We start from the raw sequence: 26,054 nt of genomic DNA on the forward strand, positions 1-26,054 counted from the left end.
AGATATGAAACATACTACACAATGCATAGCAATCAATGTCCACATTAATCATGACACACCCCATCTAGCAAAAGCTGAACAGTGGACAATGACACCTAAATCATCCCCACTAGGGGTGTCAACACAAGTCACACAGCACCAGACATGCCACAGATATGATAGTCCAAAGCCCTTGTGTAATATTCTGTAACACCGAACCATCCTTGCGAGCCCATGGATAAGGGAGGCAGGAGTGGCATATGTGAATCAAGGACCCCAAGCAGCAAACACATACACAAGACAACCATGAAGGGCCCAGCTGGAACAGACAGTGGATGCCTTCAAAAGCCACAAAGCACTGCACTGTCACATGAAAGCACAATAGACTAGCAATTTTAAACTAACTCAACTATTAACTAATTACACTAACTATGGAAAACCTACATTACCTATTTAAACTAACTATCAAACAGAAACTTAACTAACTAAACTAAAAGAAAAATCAAAAATGGCCACATACGACCCGGGGGGGAGGGGAGGCACCCAGGAGGGGGGAGGTACAGGGTGCTGCTCAACATTCACATGCGATGATGCTGAGCCAAAAAAAAAATCCTCCATGGGCTCAACGCCTGCACAGCACAACCTATGTGGGAGATAGATGGTCATCCAAGTCTGGCTCATCCTGTAAAGGAGGACGTGGCACAGTAGCCTGGCCATGCCTAGTCGCAGCTTGCCCCTCGTCGGCAGCAAGTCTGCCGGACGGGTGAGCCTGGTTCTGTGTGGCGATGTGACATAGGTCTGCATGCAGAACCTCACCTGATACACGTTCTTCCTCTTGCAATGTAGCACGTGTAACACAGAGTTCCTCCTGCAAGGCCTGGCTGGACAACCGCTGCACCTCCCGGCAAGCCTGTAGCTCAGCCGAGATGGTACGCTCAAGCTGTGCAAACCTCACCTCTGCCTGCTGCCTCTGGGACATCATAAGGATAGAGTGGATCTGAGGGAAGCATACTCCTCCCCCAGGGCATCCATGTGCGCCTCTGCGTGAGCAGCAATTGCTTGACGCAGAGATGACATTTCAGCCTGGCATGCCCTGTCTGAGGCCGCCATGCCCAGCCTGAGCGAGCGGGCCGTGGACCGTGCCGCCTGCTGCTGGAGAAGGACCTGCCTAGCAGGGGGGAGCACAGATCGGGCCACACGCTCCATGCTCTCAGCGATGTTCTCCATTGCTGCCCCCTGCCGTTCGGAATTGGCAGTCATATCTTGCTCCCACTCAGTATACAGCGGTTGCGCGCGGTGACCGCGTTGCCGGTCTTGACCCCTGCGGGACCCAAGGACCGGGGGTCCTCGCTGTGTTGGCACCGCCTGCGGCTGCACGACTACATGCCCCCGTCGACTAGATGTCCTAGGCACATCAGTGACTGGTGTGGAGGGTGACCCTGCGTCCCGATCCACCACGGGCGGAGGAACCAAGACTGTCTGATCCCTCAGTGCAGGTGTCACAGCAGAGGAGTGTCCACATCAGAATCACTCACCCCTGACACATGGACTTGATGCTCATCCAACTCAACATGGACGTCAGAGTCGTCATCAAGGCTGGACTCATAGGCAGCCAGTGACAAGATGGACTGCAGCACTTGGGGGTTTTCGTGGCCTACCACCCCACGACCCCCACTAGTGCCGGGTTGATGTGGTGTTACCAACCCTGTGTCTGGCATGACAACACCATCCTCCGCCTCCATTGCGTCATCACCTGAAAAATAGAGAGAAAAAGGTCACTACACATGTCAGAAGCACACGACACACACCGACAGCAAAGGCATCCGGCAGACATGTGACACACAACATATGACCTGGCATGCATGCTGGGTCTACTTTGAATAGCTTCTGTGATCAGACCTGTTGAAAGGTGGCAGTTTCCATGGAAGTGGGTCTATGCAGTGCAGAAAATGTGTACGCCACTCACTACCTACATGTACAAGCACTCCATGGTGTGTGCCAGGAAATGTGAAGGCAGTGCAATGTCAAATTCAGACATCACGTGCATTGTGCATTCAATGTGTACCATGTCTAGAAGCCAAGCACCCCTCCACCCCAGTACCAAAGCAGGGATGCCTAGCATGGTATCAAAAGGCTGACCATACACCTGTGTATTGACAGGCATTGTTGACTGGCATCAACAGCTTAATGTGATTCAAATTACAACACTGCAAATGATGCTGGGACAGTGGGCAGGACACATGATGAAAACTCTGGAGGCCGCCCACGTGTGAAGAAGACACAAGAGTTGGACAGAGTCATTGGCCATTGAACAGGCTGGGGCCTGTGAGCCACACAGATTGTCAGGGCCTAAACATGTGTGCAATGCAGGACTGAGCCACAGTTGACATGGGGAGGCCGATGAGATGGCAGGCAATGTATGTAACCAAGGACTCCTATTACAGTGATCATCCAGTCAAGGACACATAGGGGCATGCGTGCAATGCACATGGAGCATGAATGGGCACTCATGTCCCTGTGGGACATCTGACCCATGCATAGTACAAGTGAGATACCCTGCATCGAGTACTAAGGCTGTACCACACGGCATATGTCTGGCAGTTTCTACGCTGGAAGTTAGCATCTACACACGACACATGAACAAGAAACTACACATTGGCAAGATTGAAGCAGACCAGCGCAAAGGTGGAACTGGAGTGCAGAGTGGCGGAGGAGGGGCAAGGGAGCATGCCCACATGGAGTCCCGCATGCAGGCAGAGGAGACATGCATTACGGTAGCATTGCATTACTTACACATCAGAACCATGTACACGTCACATGTAGCAGCAATCATGCACAACACATCCCACAAGTGAAACACACACGTCCTCAACAAACACTCATCAACACTCACTGGACTGGGCATCAAAGTCCAGCATCTCTCCCACTCCTTATACCAATTCAGGTGGTATGAACTCCGCAACGAGAGCCTCATGCGGAGTGAGTTCTTCCTCCTCTGATGCAGGCCCACCGCCAGTCACCAGAGTCAAGTTGTAATTTGAGGCACGCTTGGGCTTAGTGCTGCGCTTAATGTCATTCCAACGCTTTTTGCACTCCTGCGCCGTGCGCACCTCATGGCCGAATGAACTGACATGTTCCGCAGCATGCTTCCAGTGGGTGTCACTTTGGGCAGCCGTAGTCTGACTATTGGCACCCACTAGCATGTCACGGCTGTGGTCCCGCACGTAGTCCACAAGGAAGTCCAGTTCCTGCTTACAGAAAGGCTTCTTCCTCGACGTGCAGGAGGTCGTGGCTGTGTGTGGGGTCCCAGCCTGTGCTGCAGGTGCAACCTTGCTCCTCTTGGACTGTGGCGCAGACCCTGGCTGGCTAATGCCGCCCTGACCAGTATGGCCAGTGGGTTCGGTGGATTGAGCCAAGGGAGTGGCAGGTGGAGGGATGACTTGTGTCAGTGGCAGCTGGGTGCCCACTAATGGACCCTGCGCAGCAACATCAGCTGTGGCAGGGTCATTGACCCCAACGGTCCTGGTTGGCAGACTCACAACCGGGGTGCTGTTGGGTGCATCTGCCCCTGCACTTACCAACACCCGGCTGTTCGGGGCAGCAGATGACATGACTGCCCCAGGGACACATGTCTTGGTCTGAGCAGCCCGGCGTGCCCCTATGGTTTCCCCCCTGGCCTGTTGGAGATCTACCAAGAGCTCTTCAAGTGCCAGCGCAGCCTGCGCTGGCAGACCCTGAGCCTGGGTGGCGGTGTCCACAGCTGCACCTGCAGCTACCACTACCCTTGGGCCCGTGGCAGTCGATGGAACGGACTGCCGGGTCATACGGGTGCCAGTGCCAGATGCAGGAGCTACATCCCCCGGAACCACAGGGGGTGGTGGCATGGCTGCACCGACACGTGGCACAACATTGTGCTCAAGTGGCGCACCCCTGCCTCTTCCCCCTCTGTGGCTGCCCTGGACACCCTGGAGTCCCCCTACTCCCTGGTCACCACTGCCACGTCCCCGACCATGCCTGCCACGAGGAGTACGCCCAGCTGAGGCGCCCCTCACCTTTGGTGGCCTCCCAACCATGGCACAGATGTAGTAGTGCTGGCACAGATGGAGTGGTGCCAATGGGAGGTGTACACCACAATTGACCTGGGCAATTGGGGTGAAGGGGGTGGGAAGCAAGTTGTTAACAGCCCCCCTGCATCTGGAAGGCTGTATGTGACCCCGGTGATGTGGTGACGGGTCACGCAACGCTCAGGCACCCCAAAACTGCAGTAAAACTGTGCACGCAACCCTGCAGCCTACGTGCGTGGATTAAACCTCCCGCAGTACGCGATGGCACCCAGTAACACGAATAACGCGTACGTGTGGGACACGCAGGCTACTATGACATCGGAAATGGGTGCGATACACAGGGGCACCCGCAGTGGGAAAAAGAGCGTGTGCGACTCACCGTCTGACTAGCGCGATGCAGAAAAACACGCGTAGCCAATACCCCCGCCAAAAGAAGAGATACGTCCTTGATAGCTGTGAAGTTGTGATGGCGCGCGAAACAACAGGAAGCAGCAACACACGTCGGTCTCCACGAAAGGCACGTACAGCGAACTGCTGGGCCCGCTCACCTTTAACCCGTGCTGAGGGAAACACACGCGCGCGTCACGTCACTTACGCGCATGGGCCCTTTCCTCGTATTACACACGGACGTGCAGTTTCCACGCCCGCTTATGCGCATGGGCCCTTTCCTCGTATTGCACGCGGACGTGCAGTTTTTCACGCGCGCTTACGCGCATGGGCCCTTTCCACGTATTGCACGCGGACATGCAGTTTTCCACGCAAGCTTACGCGCATGGGCCCTTTCCTCATATTACACGCGGACGTGAAGTATTTCACGCGTGCTGAAATGGCCATGCACGTCTGTACGCGTCACGTCACAGGGGCGCTTTCGCTTGAGGGGCCTTCTGTCCAATGAAAATGCATATGCGTGCAGACGCGCTTACGCGCTAATGGCCTTTCCTCGAATCACACGCTGAAGTGCAGATTTTTCATGTGCCAAATCACTCCGTATCAAGCTGGCCACGCGTAAGCACACGGAAGACCACGCTCCTGCCCAGAAGGCCGAACTACTGCCCCCCAGAGCCCCGAGCACGCTCCCACCTGCCATCTGCTGCTGCCTGACTGCCTGGTGCCCACGTGCCCTGCCATTTGCTGCCTGCACATCAGCCGGGGTGATGTTGCTGTGACAACCCCTGCTGGAACCGAAGACTCCCGACTGGGATTCCATCGCTCCACAGCACAGCCCCAGGACCCAGTTGCCCACCCACTCCTGCCTCTGGGGTTGTCATGTCGGGGCAAATACCATCTGAGACCACTGACAACCCCAGCCAGAGAGGCAGAGGGGCACCAGCTTCAGTGCCACCGAAGTTGGTGTCCTAATGGAGCAAGTCCTGGGGCAGCATGATGCCCTCTTCGGAAGTTCCCGCGCCGACAAGGAAGGACAGACTCGGATCTGGACTGACATCGTGACTGCCATCAACGCGGAGGGGGTGGCAGTCCGCGACTTACAACATGTCAAGAAGCGCTGGGAGGACTTCAGGTCCAGGACCCTGAACAAGGCCCGGCGCCTCTTGAAGGCAGCGGATGCCAAGGGGCGCCGGGGCCACTTGTCGGAAGAACTGATGAGGGTCCTGGAACGCATATCCCCAGCGCTCCACGTCCAGGTCCTTGAGAGGCAGACCCGTCTGGAGTCGAGCGGTGAGTGGACATGCATCCTGATTGTGAGCAGTGCATGTGGTGATTATTCAGTAGTGTGCAGGTTGCACATCTGATGGTATGGGGTCGAGTATGGGTGGGGGTCTACAGGGCCGTGGGGCTAACACATGCGAGGGCTGGAATGTGTGAGACATGGATGGTGCTTGTGTGTGTAGGCTTGCATGCCAAATGCAGTTGTGTGGGCACACATGTTTGGATGAATGTGTATGTAAGTAGACATGTCCGTGATGTCACGCATGTATGTTGTTTTCGGCTGCATGTATCAGCACTGTGTACATGTGCATGTGTGTGTATTTGACAAGGGTGCAACAGTGATGCAACATGGATGCATGTGACAGCGGTATGTGGAAGCCTGATTGGCAGATGTGACATGGATGCCCGTCTGAACACTGCGACACTTGGCAGAGGTGTACACATGCATGCAAGTATGGTGGTGTGTGTACATGTGTGGTGCACTTCCTGTGTTGCATGTGATGTCTGGCTCACCTTTGGCTGCTCATGCTATTGTATGTGTATGGATGGTGCTGGCAGTTGCGATATGGCTGTGGTATGGCTCATGTGTGTGAGTTGCAATGACATGTGTGTTGGGGATTGTGATGACATGTCTGAGGTTTGCCAATGCCACTCATGTGCAACTGTCATGCGTGTATGTGTCCATTGTACAGTGCCCTGATGCCTGTGTTTTGTTTCTCCCTGTCTGCAGCGTCAACTGATGAAGAGGGCGGAGAAGGTGCTGTGGAGCACAGCGGCGGGGATCCCACCGCCAGCCGGAGACGCAAGGCCCGGCTCCCCTCCCATGTTGTGCTCTCGTCGGGGAGTGAGGAGTCTGGTGCCGCGTCCCAGGCCGCAGCTGCCGGGGGGAGGTCCAAGAGGCGGAGGTTGGAGTTGGACTCCTCGGCAGCAGAAGGGGCAGCTGGGACCCCACAGGGCCCAACAGGGGAAGATGGCAAGGAGTCATCCAGGTTGGTAGGAGGTTTGGTGGAGGAGGAGGCCGTGCAAGCACCAGAGATGGGGTCTGGAGGTGGGGATCCCACTGGTGCTAGTGGTGCAGTGCAGGACCAGGGACAGGAGGCAGCACAGGCCGCCGCAGAGGTGCCTGTGTGCAATCCTGTCCCTGATCCTGTCCCTGCATCATCTTGCACCAGCAGGGATGCCTACATCCAAACCCGTTTTCAGGCAGGGGATGAGCTCACGTCAACTGGCCTTCCTCTGCCTGCGGACGTGGCTATCCGGGTCCGGGTTGAGCCTGTCCTGGCTGGTGTGGCATTGCGTCAACGGGCCATGCGAGGTGACCTGCAGTCTTATCATGAGGAGACTGCACGTCATCTCGAATGGCTCGTTGACCATGTCAGCCTGCTGGGACAGGTCACCCAGGCCGGATTCCTCCGTCTGATGGGGCTTGCTACTACCCCCTCCTCAACTGGACCCCCTACGCCTGTGGAGCTGCCTCTGACGGTGCGGCCAGGCTGGTGGAGGAGGCATCCCTGCCACAGTCGGGAGTCAGACGTCCAGCAGGGGTGGCCACATCTACGACTGCACCCCAGCCGTCGGAGGATGTGCAGGCAGCAGGAGGCAGTGCACGGGCAGAGGCACAGCAGCAACGTGGTGGGAGCCACGAAGGCTCGGGGCCTTCAACATCGGAGGGGCAGGCATCGGCCGGAGGACAGGAGGACCCAGGACAGAGAGTGTCTTCCGTGTGGCAGCGGTTGGGCCACGCCATAGATGCGGAGCGGCAGCGGGCGGAAGAGGCACGGCTCACAATGGTCAGGGCGGAGAACTCCATGCGGAGGGCCCTGAGGCGGGCCGAGTGCCTCGAGGCAATCCGCAGGGGTTTGGAGGTGGACACGTCGACGGCCCTGCAGACCCTCGGGGCCATGGAGGAGGACCGCCTCCGGGACATTCAGGAGGAGTTTGATGATGCCCTGGCCCGGGATATCCACAAGTGAGCCATGAAACTAGCCCGCTGCCCTTGTACATAGTTATGTAGGTAGTGTTAAGTTTCATTTTTGTTTTGATTTTATTTGGACCTTTCGGACATTGGCCACATTTTTGTATATAGTTTATTTTATTAGTTAGTGTAGTTAGATAGGTTTCCTTTCTTTTGTTGGGATAATGGACCCTGGCTTGTTCCCATGTACATAGTTCACTGTTGGATTGTATTTTTTTTTTCACATTTTAACCATGGAGCAATGGCTTTCTTTTTTATTTCCCATTGGATTTTGTTTTGTGGACATTGACTTTGGACAACATTACTTTGGAATTTTATTTTTGGTTTTGCTTTTTTTCACAGACATGCTTCTTTTAATTTTTGTACATTCACATTTCTGTTTCTTCATTTTTGATTCTATTTATGTTTCCTTTAATACATATTTTTTTTGGTGAACTTCAATGTATGGTATCTCATTGGTTTCATGCATTTCATGATATGTGTTTTGAAATTCACTGACACCCATTGGGTGTATGTGAGGGAAATGTGTTTGTTTTGGAACTTGCAATTGGTGTTCTGTGATGTAATTGCAAATTATGAGTGGGTGGATGCAATACTCTGGTGGGTGTTTTGCATTTGGAGGCTGACCATAGGGACCAGGGATCTAGATTGTGATGACATGTTGGCTGGGGAACATGAGTTGCACATGGGTGGGGGCCTGCTGGCAGGTGCCCCACAGTGCTGGGGTGTGGGGGTGGTGGTAGACATGGGTGGGGGCCTGGTGGAGGGTGCCCCTGCACTGCTGGGGGGTGGGGGTGGTGGGAGACATGGGTGGGGGCCTGGTGGAGGCTGCCCCTGGTGGCTGAGGGATGGGGGTGGTGGGAGACATGGGTGGGGGCCTGGTGGTGGGTGTCCCTGCACTGCTGGGGGGTGGGAGGGGTGGGAGACATGGGTGGGGGCCTGGTGGAGGCTGCCCCTGGTGGCTGGGGGGTGGGGGTGGTGGGGAACATGAGTTGGACATGGGTGGGGGCCTGCTGGCAGGTGCCCCACAGTGCTGGGGGGTGGGGGTGGTGGGAGACATGGGTGGGGGCCTGGTGGAGGCTGCCCCTGCACTGCTGGGGGGTGGGGGTGCTGGGAGACATGGGTGGGGCCTGGTGGCGGGTGCCCCACAGTGCTGGGGGGTGGGGGTGGTGGGAGACATGGGTGGGGGCCTGCCGGCAGGTGCCCCACAGTGCTGGGGGGTGGGGGTAGTGGGAGACATGGGTGGGGGCCTGCTGGCAGGTGCCCCAAGTGCTGGGGGGTGGGGGTGGTGGGGAACATGAGTTGGACATGGGTGGGGGCCTGCTGGCAGGTGCCCCACAGTGCTGGGGGGTGGGGGTGGTGGGAACATGAGTTGGACATGGGTGGGGGCCTGCTGGCAGGTGCCCCACAGTGCTGGGGGCTGAGGGTGGTGGGGAACGTGAGTTGGACATGGGTGGAGGCCTGCTGGCAGGTGCCCGACAGTGCTGGGGGGTGGGGGTGGTGGGGAACATGAGTTGGACATGGGTGGGGGCCTGCTGGCAGGTGCCCCACAGTGCTGGTGGGTGGGGGTGGTGGGGAACATGAGTTGGACATGGGTGGGGGCCTGCTGGCAGGTGCCCCACAGTGCTGGGGGTGGGGGTGGTGGGGAACATGAGTTGGACATGGGTGGGGGCCTGCTGGCAGGTGCCCCACAGTGCTGGGGGGTGGTGGTGGTGGGAGACATGGGTGGGGGCCTGCTGGCAGGTGCCCCACAGTGCTGGGGGGTGGGGGTGGTGGGGAACATGAGTTGGACATGGGTGGGGGCCTGCTGGCAGGTGCCCCACAGTGCTGGGGGGTGGGGGTGGTGGGGAACATGAGTTGGACATGGGTGGGGGTCTGCTGGCAGGTGCCCCACAGTGCTGGTGGGTGGGGTGCTGGGGAACATGAGTTGGACATGGGTGGGGGCCTGCTGGCAGGTGCCCCACAGTGCTGGGGGTGGGGGTGGTGGGAGACATGGGTGGGGGCCTGGTGGAGGCTGCCCCTGGTGGCTGGTGGGTGGGGGTGCTGGGAGACATGGGTGGGGGCCTGGTGGAGGCTGCCCCTGCACTGCTGGGGGGGTGAGGGTGGTGGGAGACTTGGGTGGGGGCCTGGTGGAGGCTGCCCCTGGTGGTTGGGGGGTGGGGGTGGTGGGAGACATGGGTGGGGGCCTGGTGGAGGGTTCCCCTGCACTGCTGAGGGGGTGGGGGTGGGGGGAGACATGTGTGGGGGCCTGGTGGAGGCTGCCCCTGGTGGCTGGGTGGTGGGGGTGGTGGGAGACATGGGTGGGGGCCTGCTGGCAGGAGCCCCACAGTGCTGGGGGGTGGGGGTGGTGGGGAACATGAGTTGGACATGGGTGGGGGCCTGCTGGCAGGTGCCCCACAGTGCTGGGGGGTGGGGGTGATGGGGAACATGAGTTGGACATGGGTGGGGGCCTGCTGGCAGGTGCCCCACAGTGCTGGTGGGTGGGGGTGCTGGGGAACATGAGTTGGACATGGGTGGGGGCCTGCTGGCAGGTGCCCCACAGTGCTGGGGGGTGGGGGTGGTGGGAGACATGGGTGGGGGCCTGGTGGAGGCTGCCCCTGGTGGCTGGGGGGTGGGGGTGCTGGGAGACATGGGTGGGGGCCTGGTGGAGGCTGCCCCTGCACTGCTGGGGGGGTGGGGTGGTGGGAGACATGGGTGGGGGCCTGGTGGAGGCTGCCCCTGGTGGCTGGGGGGTGGGGGTGGTGGGAGACATGGATGGGGGCCTGGTGGAGGGTGCCCCTGCACTGCTGGGGGGTGGGGGTGGTGGGAGATGTGGGTGGGGGCCTGGTGGAGGCTGCCCCTGGTGGCTGGGGGGTGGGGGTGCTGGGAGACATGGGTGGGGGCCTGGTGTAGGCTGCCCCTGCACTGCTGGGGGGGTGGGGGTGGTGGGAGACTTGGGTGGGGGCCTGGTGGAGGCTGCCCCTGGTGGCTGGGGGGTGGGGGTGCTGGGAGACATGGGTGGGGGCCTGGTGGAGGCTGCCCCTGCACTGCTGGGGGGTGGGGGTGGTGGGAGACATGGGTGGGGGCCTGCTGGCAGGTGCCCCACAGTGCTGGTGGGTGGGGGTGCTGGGGAACATGAGTTGGACATGGGTGGGGGCCTGCTGGCAGGTGCCCCACAGTGCTGGGGGGTGGGGGTGGTGGGAGACATGGGTGGGGGCCTGGTGGAGGCTGCCCCTGGTGGCTGAGGGGTGGGGGTGCTGGGAGACATGGGTGGGGGCCTGGTGGAGGCTGCCCCTGCACTGCTGCGGGGGTGGGGTGGTGGGAGACATGGGTGGGGGCCTGGTGGAGGCTGCCCCTGGTGGCTGGGGGGTGGGGGTGGTGGGAGACATGGATGGGGGCCTGGTGGAGGGTGCCCCTGCACTGCTGGGGGGTGGGGGTGGTGGGAGACGTGGGTGGGGGCCTGGTGGAGGCTGCCCCTGGTGGCTGGGGGGTGGGGGTGGTGGGAGACATGGGTGGGGGCCTGGTGGTAGGTGTCCCTGCACTGCTGGGGGGTGGGGGGGAGACATGGCCGGGGGCCTGGTGGAGACTGCCCCTGGTGGCTGGGGGTGGGGGTGGTGGGGAACATGAGTTGGACATGGGTGGGGGCCTGCTGGCAGGTGCCCCACAGTGCTGGGGGTGGGGGTGGTGGGAGACATGGGTGGGGCCTGGTGGAGGCTGCCCCTGGTGGCTGGGGGGTGGGGGTGCTGGGAGACATGGGTGGGGGCCTGGTGTAGGCTGCCCCTGCACTGCTGGGGGGGTGGGGGTGGTGGGAGACTTGGGTGGGGGCCTGGTGGAGGCTGCCCCTGGTGGTTGGGGGGTGGGGGTGGTGGTAGACATGGGTGGGGGCCTGGTGGAGGGTTCCCCTGCACTGCTGAGGGGGTGGGGGTGGTGGGAGACATGGGTGGGGGCCTGGTGGAGGCTGCCCCTGGTGGCTGGGTGGTGGGGGTGGTGGGAGACATGGGTGGGGGCCTGCTGGCAGGAGCCCCACAGTGCTGGGGGGTGGGGGTGGTGGGGAACATGAGTTGGACATGGGTGGGGGCCTGCTGGCAGGTGCCCCACAGTGCTGGGGGTGGGGGTGATGGGGAACATGAGTTGGACATGGGTGGGGGCCTGCTGGCAGGTGCCCCACAGTGCTGGTGGGTGGGGGTGCTGGGGAACATGATTTGGACATGGGTGGGGGCCTGCTGGTAGGTGCCCCACAGTGCTGGGGGGTGGGGGTGGTGGGAGACATGGGTGGGGGCCTGGTGGAGGCTGCCCCTGGTGGCTGGGGGGTGGGGGTGCTGGGAGACATGGGTGGGGGCCTGGTGGAGGCTGCTCCTGCACTGCTGGGGGGGTGGGGTGGTGGGAGACATGGGTAGGGGCCTGGTGGAGGCTGCCCCTGGTGGCTGGGGGGTGGGGGTGGTGGGAGACATGGATGGAGGCCTGATGGAGGGTGCCCCTGCACTGCTGGGGGGGTGGGGGTGGTGGGAGACGTGGGTGGGGGCCTGGTGGAGGCTGCCCCTGGTGGCTGGGGGGTGGGGGTGGTGGGAGACATGGGTGGGGGCCTGCTGGTGGGTGCCCCTGCACTGCTGGGGGGTGGCAGGGGAGACATGGCCGGGGGCCTGGTGGAGACTGCCCCTGGTGGCTGGGGGTGGGGGTGGTGGGGAACATGAGTTGGACATGGGTAGGGGCCTGCTGGCAGGTGCCCCACAGTGCTGGGGGGTGGGTGTGGTGGGAGACATGGGTGGGGGCCTGGTGGAGGCTGCCCCTGGTGGCTGGGGGGTGGGGGTGCTGGGAGACATGGGTGGGGGCCTGGTGTAGGCTGCCCCTGCACTGCTGAGGGGTGGGGGTGCTGGGAGACATGGGTGGGGGCCTGGTGGTGGGTGCCCCACAGTGCTGGGGGGGTGGGGGTGGTGGGAGACATGGGTGGGGGCCTGGTGGAGGCTGCCCCTGGTGGCTGGGGGGTGGGGGTGCTGGGAGACATGGGTAGGGGCCTGGTGGAGGCTGCCCCTGTTGGCTGGGGGGTGGGGGTGCTGGGATACATGGGTGGGGGCCTGGTGGAGGCTTCCCCTGGTGGCTGGGGGGTGGGGCTGCTGGGAGACATGGGTGGGGGCCTGGTGGAGGCTTCCCCTGGTGGCTGGGGGGTGGGGCTGCTGGGAGACATGGGTGGGGGCCTGGTGGAGGCTGCCCCTGCACTGCTGCGGGGTGGGGGTGCTGGGAGACATGGGTGGGGGCCTGGTGGTGGGTGCCTCACAGTGCTGGGGGGTGGGGGTGGTGGGAGACATGGCTGGGGGCCTGGTGGAGGCTGCCCCTGGTGGCTGGGGTGTGGGGGTGGTGGGAGACATGGGTGGGGGCCTGGTGGAGGGTGCCCCTGGTGGCTGGGGGTGCAGGGGGACATGCGTTGGTGGGCAGTAGTGCAAGTTGACATATGGGTTGGCTGGGGGTCATGGCCATGGTGGATGGTGTGCCTGCAGGACATGTGCAGGGTAGGCCCCTGTGGTGTGAGCCACCTGCAGGGGCCGTGGAGGGTGTAGAGGGAACACCTGGGAGGACCCACACGTGCAATTCACGTGTGGTGCTCCCGCGCACCCCTGGAATACACGTACCCTGATGGAATCGCGTGTGGAACTTCCCGCGCACCCCTGGAGTACACGTACCCTGCTGATGTCGCGTGTGAAACTTCCCCCGCACCACGAAATACACGTACTCTGATGAGATCGCGTGTGGAACTTCCCGCGCACCCCTGAAATACACGTGCCCTGCTGATGTCGCGTGTGAAACTTCCCCCGCACCCCAAAATACACGTACCCTGATGAGATCGCGTGTGGAACTTCCCGCGCACCCCTGAAATACACGTGCCCTGCTGATGTCGCGTGTGAAACTTCCCCCGCACCCCAAAATACACGTACCATGATGAAATCGCGTGTGGAATTTCCCGCGCACCCCTGAAATACACGTACCCTGCTGAAATCGCGTGTGGCACTTCCAGCGCACCCCTGAGATACGCGTACCCCCAATCGCGTGTGGAAATTCCCACGCACCCCTGAAATACACGTACCCTGCTGAAATCGCGTGTGGCACTTCCCGCGCACCCCTGAGATACGCCTACCCTGCTCGCACGGGCCCAATCGCGTGTGGAAATTCCCGCGCACCCCTGAAATACACGTACCCTGCTGAAATTGCATGTGGCACTTCCCGCGCACCCCTGAGATACGCGTACCCTGCGGAAATCGCGTGTGAAACTTCCCCCGCACCCCAAAATACACGTACCCTGATGAGATCGCGTGTGGAACTTCCCGCGCACCCCTGAAATACACGTGCCCTGCTGATGTCGCGTGTGAAACTTCCCTCGCACCCCAAAATACACGTACCATGATGAAATCGCGTGTGGAATTTCCCGCGCACCCCTGAAATACACGTACCCTGCTGAAATCGCGTGTGGCACTTCCAGCGCACCCCTGAGATACGCGTACCCCCAATCGCGTGTGGAAATTCCCACGCACCCCTGAAATACACGTACCCTGCTGAAATCACGTGTGGCACTTCCCGCGCACCCCTGAGATACGCCTACCCTGCTCGCACGGGCCCAATCGCGTGTGGAAATTCCCACGCACCCCTGAAATACACGTACCCTGCTGAAATCGCGTGTGGCACTTCCCGCGCACCCCTGAGATACGCCTACCCTGCTCGCACGGGCCCAATCGCGTGTGGAAATTCCCGCGCACCCCTGAAATACACGTACCCTGCTGAAATTGCATGTGGCACTTCCCGCGCACCCCTGAAATACGCGTACCCTGCTCGCACAGGGCCAATCGCGTGAGGTACTTCCCGCGCACCCCAGTGATACACGTAGCCCGCTTGCCGTGCTGGTACAGGGTTGGCGCAGCCCTTTGCGCTGGATTGGGTATATTGATGGCTTTTCCCTGCGCGAGAGGCGTTCTTGGGGGCGTAACTGGCACTGCTGCAGGGTCGCTGCGCCACTGTGCGCCACAGCTGGTTTTGGTGGCTGGAATCCATGAATACGCTGTGCGCGGAAATGGATTTTAGCGCACGCGGCTGGCGCAGGGATTCGCACGCGCACACTGTGCGCCAGCCCCGTGCGCCACTTGTGCGCTGAATTCTATGAATTACCCCCTTACTGTTTAAATAACTTTTTTTTAATGTTTTTTTAAAAAGATCTTTTAATATTTTGAATATTTTTAGGAATGCAGCTACTTAGATTGAGAAAGATTAGAAATAGTGTCTCACGATTTACCCCTGTTTATATTAAAATGCAAAAAATTGCTGGTGTACTGGGAAAGGAGAAAAGCAATCAAAAGATCAACTAAAGATACAGTACATCAGCATTTGTTGTCCGACTCTCCTTTAGTGTGACAAGATATTAAAACCCTGTGTTTTCTTCCTCATGGGTTTTGGGCAATCCATCCTAACATTTCTGTCTCACATTCATTACACGGCATTAGCGGGGGTTGGAGACAGGTAAGAGGTGGATCAAGTGTTAAAGTAAGTAACATAAAAGTGTATTTGATTTGGGATGGTTCATGGTCACTTTTCACCAAATCCAACGTCTTACATGTGTCCTAGGCCACCATAATGGCGAGGATTTTGCTCCTCTTAGTACTGTTAGCTTGTTTAGAAATTGCCATTTGACAGATGAAGACAGTTTCACAACTGTAGCACATGTCCACCGAGAATCTCGCAGAGACCTCTGCGGTTTGCAGGACACCCAATAGTCAGTATCTCCCCATAAAATAAGGAGTGTGATCCAACAGTATCACTCAGGAGCTCAAAGCAATGACATATGCCGAGACACAAGCAGGGCTGACCCTCTAACTGAGGCGCTGCCTTTCCCAGATATAAAAGGAAATGTCAAAAACAAACAGTTCAACAGCATGCCGGGTCGGTTTCAGAGGAACATTCCTGTCATGGTGGGATATTTAACTTATTAGTCCAGCCTGCCTGCATCCAAATGAGAATCAAGAGTCTAAGCATGATGAAGAGGCCTGGTTTGCCAGAGCAGAGGTGCAAGTGGCCGCCATAAATCTCCCCCAAGCCATGCCCCCTCTAAGGATCTATCTTTACTGCTTCAAGGTAGCTATGGTCCTCTGCGTCCTCAAGAAGCATTTGCCTGGCTTCAATAACGATTCTAACTTTTGGCCTGTATCTCTCCTCCCTCAATACCCTACAATCCTTAAAAGGATCTCCTCTCCCTGCATCTCTGACTGATGTCTCAAATTATATGCACTTTGTAACTAATCCTGCTTGACCACTTTTCTGGCTTGGATACAGTTGACCACCACTATCTCCATCTGACCTGGAAGACCTTGGAATTGCGCGCTGCCCTCAAGTGGGTTGCCTCCTATCGTTCTCACCATTCTTTCCCCATCTCTTGGAGCATCCATACTTCTGACCCAACCTCCTTCCATATTAGTGTCCCAAAGATTCTGTCCTTAGTCCTTTACTCTTAACTCTCCGCACCTCCACTCACTCATCATTGACTGATCTACTCCTTTGGGATCTCCAATCCCCTCCTTGTGGATGACGCGCAAAACATTTTCTCCTCCCCTACTTTTACTCCTGATCTCTGAACATGTTACTGTTTGCCTCTCTACTATCAGCCACTGGATAGCACTCTGTTGCCCAATGTTTGACTCTTCCAAGACCAAAGTAATCTACAGCTCTTCCTCAAACGACTCCTCCAATCACATATCTCATTTTCACCTGACATGCTGTTTACACTCTCCTAAGGCACGCCACCTTGGGGTCCCTTTTGACAGCCCTCCCAATCTACAACACTTCATAACTACCACCTCCACTAGCAGCTATGCTTATTGCATAAACACAGGAGAATTCAGCATCTACTAACCTACGAATCAATTCCCTCTTACTATTACTAACTTTGGCCTTCACTACTGTGCCAACCTCCTCTTGTGCCTCTCCCTTGCTTGAAAAAATACTCAAGTTCACCACCAGTACTATATACAATGTTCCCCGCTCTTCTCTCATTTTCATTGACTGCCTTCATGATGGCTGTCTCTACATGGGAAACTGATCCCTATCCAAATTCCTAATGCTTGTCTTCAAATAACTGCATGGGCTTGTAACCCCTTACATGACTAACACTATCTATCATATGGTTGTGGCACTACCTTCTGCTACTCTCCTCCATGCACCCTCTTCACTAGTGGCCTTCCGAAATGCTCTATGCCCCGACCAAACTGCGCATTTGATACATTTTGCTCCTTCTACTTTTTGTTAGTTTATTTATTTAGTATAGCATGCAAAACCCAAAGGTAACAGGGCGCAACAGAGAACAGGAAAGATAAGATTACATAAAAGCTTAGTTAAATCCTCACTAAACTCCACCTTCACCAAGGAGAACCTTCAACTTCCTGCTACATTACAGCCCCGTTCATACTACCCCATATGTAACTATATATAGAAACTTGTACATACCCAGTACCCTGGGACCACTTTCTGTCATGGGTCTTGTCCCATCCCGGGGCTCTCTGCTATGTATTGCACTCAGTCGACCAGCCAGTTGCCATGCTACCTTTCCCTCTATAAATGACACTTAGTGCAGGATTGCCCTGATAACTGTTCTTTTTGTAAGTGTTTCAAGGCAGAACATATAATTCCCTCAATAAATACAAATGCAAAATACTAGGAATCGTGTGATAATTCCAATAATCCTCCAGCCATTAAAGTATCTTGGAGAAGCAGTGGAATAAAGCAGAGCTTCAACGGGAGGAGCAAGACCAGCAAAGCAGCAGAGTGGTTTCAAATTGCAAGGCTCAAAACTCTAAGATGATCACTTTTTGTAGGCATCCCGCTCACAACTTGTAATTGGTTTTAGCACATCTGGTTCTGTGAAGCGCCACCATAAAGCCAAAACCATTACTAGAGGTAAGAGAGCACAGAAGGAGGGTGCTTGTCAACAGATAATGTGGTTGTCATGGTAACTTTCAATGCAATGTCATAAATCTGCAAAAACACTGTTTGTTCATTTCAGATGCCCTTGCCATAGTGACCAATGATGGGTTGGTTCACAATTTGTGAGCCAATCATCAGTGTTGTAACATTTCACTTGTCTGCAACTTTCATGGCTGGGGGAGCGCAGTGTTTTGAATACCTCTGTTCTTCCATGCCCTGAGCCCCTGGCCAATCAGACCATGAACCACGCTAATGTCATAACACTGATAGCACCCCTGGAAAGACTGTGGAAGCCTACAGGAGAACTTCATTAGCACCAGGACAAGGGCAATGAGGGTGAGTCCCATGAACATTGTTTCATTATTACATCACATTGGTGCACCTCTTTCCAAGACTCCTTTGACTGAAAGGCTATTCTTAGCCCATTGCTTCAGCAGGGGGTTTGTTGGGCTTTTGCTGCTCACACACGAGCCTTTGTGGCTTGCGTTGGAAAGCACTTTGATTGTGCAATAACCGAACACGCGCTCTCAAAGCCCTCCCAAACAGAGTTAAAACCTTGGCAGTGATTCGAGGACAAATTCTAATCTCGGATCCAGGAAACAAAGAGCCTAATTAATGTGGAGAGTTTCAGAGCCTTTGATGTTCGCTAGCACAGCATTCACTCTCTGCGCCATTTGAATTTAAACTTTCATAAAACATCATGTCTGCTTTCTCATCCGCAAGCAATTTAGGAGTAAAATATAGATTCTACGTAAAGAGACCCCTTGAGGTGGCTGTCAGAAGGCAAACGTCACACAATCTTCAGGCAGGAATATATTTAGAGAGTGCAAAGGTGTTGTATTCTTCAGCGTTTCAAAGAATCTTCAAAAAATGTGCACTAGTCTTATCCGCATGTGCAGCTCTGTCTATCAAACAAAATAGAGGAACCGTACATATTTATTTCTATTTTCTATGCATATGAAAAACTATTGAACACCATTCATTTTGGCCATTTCCTTTACCAACATCTCACCCATTGGAGTGGCAGAAAGACTACGAGGGAACGCTTAAACCATGTGGGCATTCACTGGTGCTGCCATTGGAAACACTTGTGTATAGGTGCCATACACATGTCCAATAAATAAAATACAATTATTAATCAGGCAGAACCCATTTTAGCGATATTTATTTACTTTTGCATCTCGTAAAAAAACTTCAAAAAATGTAACATCGGTTTAAGAACAAATGCAAGTACCTCACATTCACTGCCCTCCCTCTCTTGAACCCGGTAATACAGGAACTCCCTCATAAGGGAGAGAAAGATATTACTTAAGCCCAAGTGTGTGGGTCTGAGAGTCAGTGTGTGAGACTGGCTGGCTGGCTATGTGTGTTTGTATGTGTGTGGTGTGTGTGTGTAGATGTGAGACTGACTGTGTGTGGGTCAGTGAATGTGTGTCCACGTGTGAGACTGACTAGCTGTCTATATGTGTTTGTGTGTTCGGGAGTCCCTGTGTGTCATACTGACTGACTGTTTATTTTTTTTCTCCCTGGCTCTTTAACATCTACATGTTTCTCCTTGCAGCGCTTCTTCAGACTCCCTGCTGACCCTCTTTCCCTCCATCAGCTCTGACTGCCTATCTACCATCCAGTCCTGGTGTGCCTTCAATGATCTCTGCCTCAACGCCTGTAAAACTGAGATCCTTCCCATTGGGACCCCTGCTCCCTCCTTCTTCCCCTCACTCTGGCCCTCCTCTTTGGGCTCTCACCCTTCGCCGTCAAATGAATGAGAAACCTTGGAGTCATCTGTGACTCATCTCTCTCCTTCCTACCTCAAACTCAGGACATTGCCAAGAAGTCCAACTAGTAGCTCTTCCTTCTCAAAGGAATTTTCCCTTTTCTCACTTTCCCTCAGAGGCTCAACGTGACTCAAGCCCTTGTTCTCTATAGAGTTGACTACTGTAACAGCCTCCTCCTGAACCTTCCCTCATCAACGCTGCAACCCCTCCAGTTTACCCAGAATAGGGCACCAAGACTTATCCTTGGCCTTAATCCCAGGCACAGCATCTCTCCTGCACCAAAAAGTCTTCACTGGCTACTGGTTGCTGCACGGATTAAATTAATTCAAATCCCTCTGCATCATCCACAAGGTTGTCTGGGCCCAGCTACCACACTATCTTCAACTTTATCTTATTAAATACTCTCCCTCTAGACCACTCCATTCCTCTGGCAGCAACTCTCTGTGTGTAAAGCATTTTGCAAAACAGAGGGCACAGGGTCGCTCACTTTCCTCGGTGGGCTCCCTCCTCTTGACGGATCAACAACCGGAATTAAGGCATCCAACCATATACTAATGACACAACAGCCACGAGGATTCAAAGTCAAATATATTTATTCAATAACAGCATTTGATTAAATGGATCTCAGCACACCACGACGTGTAAGGCAGACACTGTGAGGGGAGAGAGATTGAGCATCAGTACAATAGTCACATATATAGCAAACTTCACAGCATTAGAAGGCATTGCCTGGCCCCCTTTGTTCAGACATCATCAGGGGGTTACTTTGTAATTCATTATAATTAAACATTATACATTCTTGCCGCCAGTACCAAGACAATTTACTATCTGAGAACCGGGTGCATCTGGACGGAGGAGGGCATATATGTTCCTTATAATGAGGTGGCATTCCTTGCTTTGCTAGCTAACGTTATCTTTCTGTGCTAAGGTCAGACAGTTCTGAAGCAGAAATGAATGACAGCTCCCGTGGAGGAGCACATACAGCCATATATAATTCTTTCTAGTGGCCTGCTATAATGGCCTAACATGACTGGATGGCACCTGGGTTTGCTGATTAGTCATGCTCATGAGCAGCTTCAAGGTTCTCTCATTATAAAACAAACAATTCATTTGGCGGCCTGGCGTTCCTAACTATGTAAGCAACTCAAAGTTCGAGCAGCGGTCGGTTACTGTGCTCAAGCTGAAAACCAGAATATATATGATGAGCAGAGATCAGAACAAAACTGAAAATGGCCCCCCTTACACAAAATGGCTTCTCGAGCATTGGTTTCAGGTTCACATGTTGCGACATTGTTTCATGATGTGAAAGTGATGTGAGTCTGCTTAGGCCAACACATAATCAGACGGCATAGTTGCATTTATGTTTTCACACTCTGGAATAGCCTGCCCCTCCCTCTACGCCTTGAGCAGAATCTCCTCAAATTCCGGAAGCTCCTTAAGACCTTCCTCTTTTCCTCCTCTTTCCTTCCCTCTCTCCTTTGCTAATACCAGAGTTTCTGAATCAATGTTCTTGGCCCTTATGCATCCTCTGGGCCTTGGCATCCCTTGACGCAGCTGGCCCCTCCATCACCTTAGCAGTCCCAGAGAACTACTCCATCATTTGAGCCAACAGACCTAACGCTCGAGGAGGAGGAACCGCTATTATCTTCAAATTGACACTAGACATGAGACTGGCCACTTCCCCTGCCTTAACATCCTGCCTGCAAACTCCTCACAGCCAAGCTCCAAATGTCTCCCAAAAACACCATTACTCTCCACCTTATATATAGGCCCCCAGGTCCTCCTGGATCATTTGAAGAAGACATCACATCGCTAGTGGCTAACAACACCAAACCCATGACACAAAACATTATCCTAGGGGACTTCAACCTTGGCTACAATGACCGCAATGACATACCTGCCACATCCCTAGCTAACGCACTATCTGAACAAAGCCTCACACAAATAAGTACTCTACCCACCCATGAGAAAGGTAGGATACTTGATTGGGTAGCAGACCTCAACTGCAACATCACACTCAATGATTCCACACCACTTGTGTGGTCTGACCATCACCTCTTATCCCTAGAACTTAATGTCAACAATCTAGAATTGATAAAACCACCAGTAGCGCCACCATGTCTCACTAGAAACAAATGCAACATTGCTGCTGAGGCTATGTTACCTCTGGTCATCCCCACTCTGAATGCTTTACCTGACACTAATGACCTTAATATGTTGGTTGACACCTACAATGACTGCATGATCAAAGGCATAGACACCATCGCCCCATTAAAACTAAGCAAAGGTAAACCCAGAGCACCCCTGAACTCAAACTACTTTGCACAGAAAAAAGAAAATTTGAATCACTCTGAAAAATGTCTCTTTCCCCAGAAAATAAAACGAACTTAATCAGCATCACCGCCACATATAAAAGTGAGATTATCCAAACTAAAAAAGAAACCTACAATGACCGAATTAACCAAGCAGGATCTAACACTAAGGAATTATTCAATATTTTAAGAGAGTTAGAAAACCCTAACCCCCCGCTAGATACCAGCACTAAGGATAAACCTTGGTGCACCAGCATCCAAAATGCACTATCCTTCTGTTTCCAGCGCGTCCACTCCCGATGGGCCTCATGCAAAGGAAAATGGACTCCGTTTTCCCTTTCCCGGTGGCCATTTTCTTTGTTGTTTTTTTCTCCCTAAATGCCGCAGAGTTTCAGGACAAAAAAAAGCTTTTAGTGCCTGAGTCATGCAGTTTTTGCAGGCTGGGGTACTAATAGCTATATGCCCCTCGCGGCGGGGGCATTACTGACTCTGGTAATGCCCCGGGGCCTTCATTAAGGCCCTCACGATGGGCCCCAGGGCATTAAGTGAGTCGGTAATGCCCTCGCCGACAGGGCATATTGCTTTGTTAAAGCCTAGTACCGTTTTGTAAGGAAACTGATCCCTCTGCCATCATTGCCTTGGCTTGTTTAATTGGTATAGTTTGGGCCTGGTGGCATTCCCCATCATACCACAGGGTTTTGTGTGTCACCTGCGCCACAATTTCATACGTCCAGTGGTTTTGTGTTATTCTCATGACATTTGATTGGATAATCTGAATATGCGTGTATTTTGGGGTGAGATCCTCTTGTGTGTGAGACTGACTGGCTGGGTTTGTATGTGTGTGTGTGTAGGTGTGAGTAGCTGTATGTGGAACTGATTGCTGGTGTGTGCATTTGTTACACAGCCACAGTAGCAGCTGTGTAGTTATGGTTACATTTCTGTTTCCATAGGAAGAGCCCTTTTTGGGCGGCTTATAACTCTGCTCCCCCTGGACGAATCCTCACCAAACTTTGCAAAAAAAAAGTATATGGTCCACTCTGAATTTTTCTGCAAAACTTGATGAGGTTTGGTCCAAGGGGGGCAAAGTTATAGGGGGGTCCAAAAATGTCTTTTTTTCCCATTTACATAATGGGAAAAGACTTTGCTCACGCCTACAGCCCAAACCGCTGGACGGATTTTCACGAAATTTGCGGCAGGAGCGGCAGCTTGGTCACGAAAGTGTGCTTTTGTTAATTTGGTGCAAATCCGTCCAGTAGTTTTTTTTTAAATGACCAAAACATAAAGCAACAAAATTTAGTGATATCTATGTCCGCTCCGTGGACACACTTCCCTGTTCGCTTCGCGGACAGGACACCGATCGGCTAATTGACTTGCGTCATGTCCGCGGACACCCAACATGTTAGCTGATTGTTTGGCGTGAAGCATGAGGTGCGTCAGATTTTTGGAAACGCCCGCCATTTTGGGACATCGGCCGGTGTCCACGGACATCGCGGTAAAAACATATTAAAAAACAAAACATTGCACTTGTCAAACTTATCAAATAATCTCTGGGGAGGTGAGGGGTGATGAGGATGGGATGGAATATGGCTGCAAGAAGCAAAACAACTGGTGGTTTTTCTTGCGAAAGTCTGCAAACAGTTCGGATGTTCGCGATCATTCCTGAAACGTTCGCGAACACCTCAACCATACAGGGTTGGTGAAATGCAGTTCTTGTATGGCTTATAACTTTGGTGCCACTTAATGGAACTGCATGTCATTTTGCATGTATATTCCGGGGCTGATTCTGAGTGAGTATGCAAAGTTTGGGGGGATTCTGTCATGAGGGTGCAAAATTAGAGTGGAGGTCCCAAAATAATGTAAAGGCTTATAAATGAAGTGCCATTTGACGAATCCTCACTTAATTTGGGAAACTGATAATACATTTAGATAGGAATGTTTTTCCGAAGTTTTGTAGGATTTTGTGAAGAGGGGCAAAATTAGAGGGGGGCCCAAAATAATGTAAAGGGTTATAAATGCGGTGCCATTTGACAAATCTACACTTCATTTGGCAAACTGATAATATATCTAGATGTACATGTTTTTGCAAAGTTTGGTGGGATTCTGTCGAGAGGGAGCAAAATTAGAGTGGGGGTCCCAAAATATTGTAAACGCTTATAAATGTGGTGCCATTTGAAAAATCTACACAAAGGTTTGCAAAAAGATTATAGATCTAGATTTAGATGTTTTCGTAAAGTCTGAATGGATTTTGTCAAGTGGGGCTAGGTTATATGACAATTGTATGTGCATACATTTGACACTTTTGAAAAAATAAAACATGGGTGGATTTCCAGCAAACTTGTGTAAGGAGCATTGGCAAGGACCTACAAGCATGGTTTTGCAAATGTGCCAGTGTTTTATTATTTGACAAGTGTCATAATGTAGCTACAAAAAATAGCGTTATACCTTTAGTGACTGAGGGGTAGCCTGTGGCCATGGGCAGTGGCCAGATGGTCCGGGTCATGGAATAAGGTCATGATCCAGACAATCTGGCTACTGGCCATGACCACAAGGGACAAAACATAGGATTAAAGTGGCCATGTCCACCTGGGTCTGGCTTTGTGGTAAATTTATTCGAAATTAGGATAGATTTGGAAGGGAAATAAAATGTGCTTGTGGTAATATGGTCATAGGGTTCTCTTTTTGCCTTCTGCAGGCTGCTATGGAAAGCGAAGAGGGGCTCTGTATGGAACCCTTACCTTCCCTTTCCATGGTGGCCATTCTGGAAAAGGATTTTCCTTCCTACAACTGGATGTCCCTGTGTTGGAAGAAAAATCAACTTTTTTAGCACCCCGGGTTCCCGCTTTGGGAACCTAGGGTGCTAATGGCCTTCATCCCCCATTTCAGGGGCTGGAATGGGGGGATAATGGTCCAGAGACCTCGTTATCCACCCTCGCTTCGCTTCGGCTGATAACTTGGGCTTCTGGGTCGGTATCCACCGTTCCAGTCCCTTGAACTGTAGGGTATTTTGTGTAGATTTAGGGCTATGCATTATTTCAGTACACAGATACATTTGGGTGGTATACATTTTGTTGTGGTATAGTGATGAGCATGATTTTCTGTTCTACTGGTGGTCCCCAATATACAAAACCCCCTTTTTCTTGCTTGGTCTGTTCGTGTGATCACTAGAGAGACCTTGGGCCTACATATTATGGATGCCACAATTTTCACATATAGCATTCACCAAACCCTGTGGTATTATCACTAATTTATTTACATTAGTGAAATTATGTTTCCATGGAGTATTCACAATAACATGTGCAAAAATACAAGGCATTTCATTTTACCTTTGCAACAATAAAAAGAACAGTCATTTAGATGGCAATATTATAAAGTGGAATTTAAACACAGGAGAATTCCCTATCGCTACACTGCCTGTCTAATAGTAGATCATTCGTCTGGCAGTCACAGCAATCTCACTCCATTTGTATATTTACCAGCTATTTGTAGCTTTTCAGCACGCAAAGTCTCCTGGCTTGTCGTCTTTGAGCAGAGACCCAAGGCTCTTCTTTTTTTTTCTTTCTTTAAGCACCCAGCGAGAACATGCAGTTCTCAAGCCGGTGCCAAGTGACTAGGAAACCCCAGTCTCTGAAGGTCAGTGGTCCAGCTCCTCACAGCAGCAGAACGAAGGCGACCTCACTGCAACTCCGCAAAATGTCTTCTCCCTCTCCTTCTCCCCAAGCTGCTTCAACAAACATATGTTACAGCCCGTAAGGTGACGTGTCACCAATCAAAATACACAATAGTCTACCCTCCTTCCTCAATAATAGCTCACTTGTACAGTAAGCAACTGTATCTAACTGATTTCCTGCTATTCGAATTTTGCTTCCTGCAAAGACTGTGAACAGAGCAAAGAGAGAGAAAAAAAAAATCTGAACACACGTTTAAAATGAATCTCAGCCTGCCTCATTTTGCACATGGAGAACATATTATAATGTTAAGGAGTTAAAATCGTGTTAGTATTTGTTAATCAAGTTAATTAATTAAGTATCTAATGTTTCTCCTGTAATTGCTCCTTTCACATTTATACCCGCTCCATGATGTTTGCCCATCTTTGCTTCTCTGGGTGTCCCTGGTAACTCGGATTGTACATCAGAGATAGAACTGTGTACTGGATGCTGACGGTTAGAAAGTGTCCGATTGGCCTGCCAGGTTTCCAGCGTAATACTGTGGGGCAGTCTGTCCCTTTTTGGCACATCTCTAAAGGGTTGCACTTTGTTAGCCTCGTTTTCCCTCCCCTGACTTTTTGCCTGACTTTGCCTGGCTTGGGCGCATGTGACGACGTGTGACGTCATCGCGCACCATTCAGCGCGAT

This window comes from Ambystoma mexicanum, chromosome 9 (genome assembly GCF_040938575.1).
Source record: "Ambystoma mexicanum isolate Mex_15411 chromosome 9, UKY_AmexF1_1, whole genome shotgun sequence".
NCBI classification, from domain to species: Eukaryota; Metazoa; Chordata; class Amphibia; order Caudata; family Ambystomatidae; genus Ambystoma; species Ambystoma mexicanum.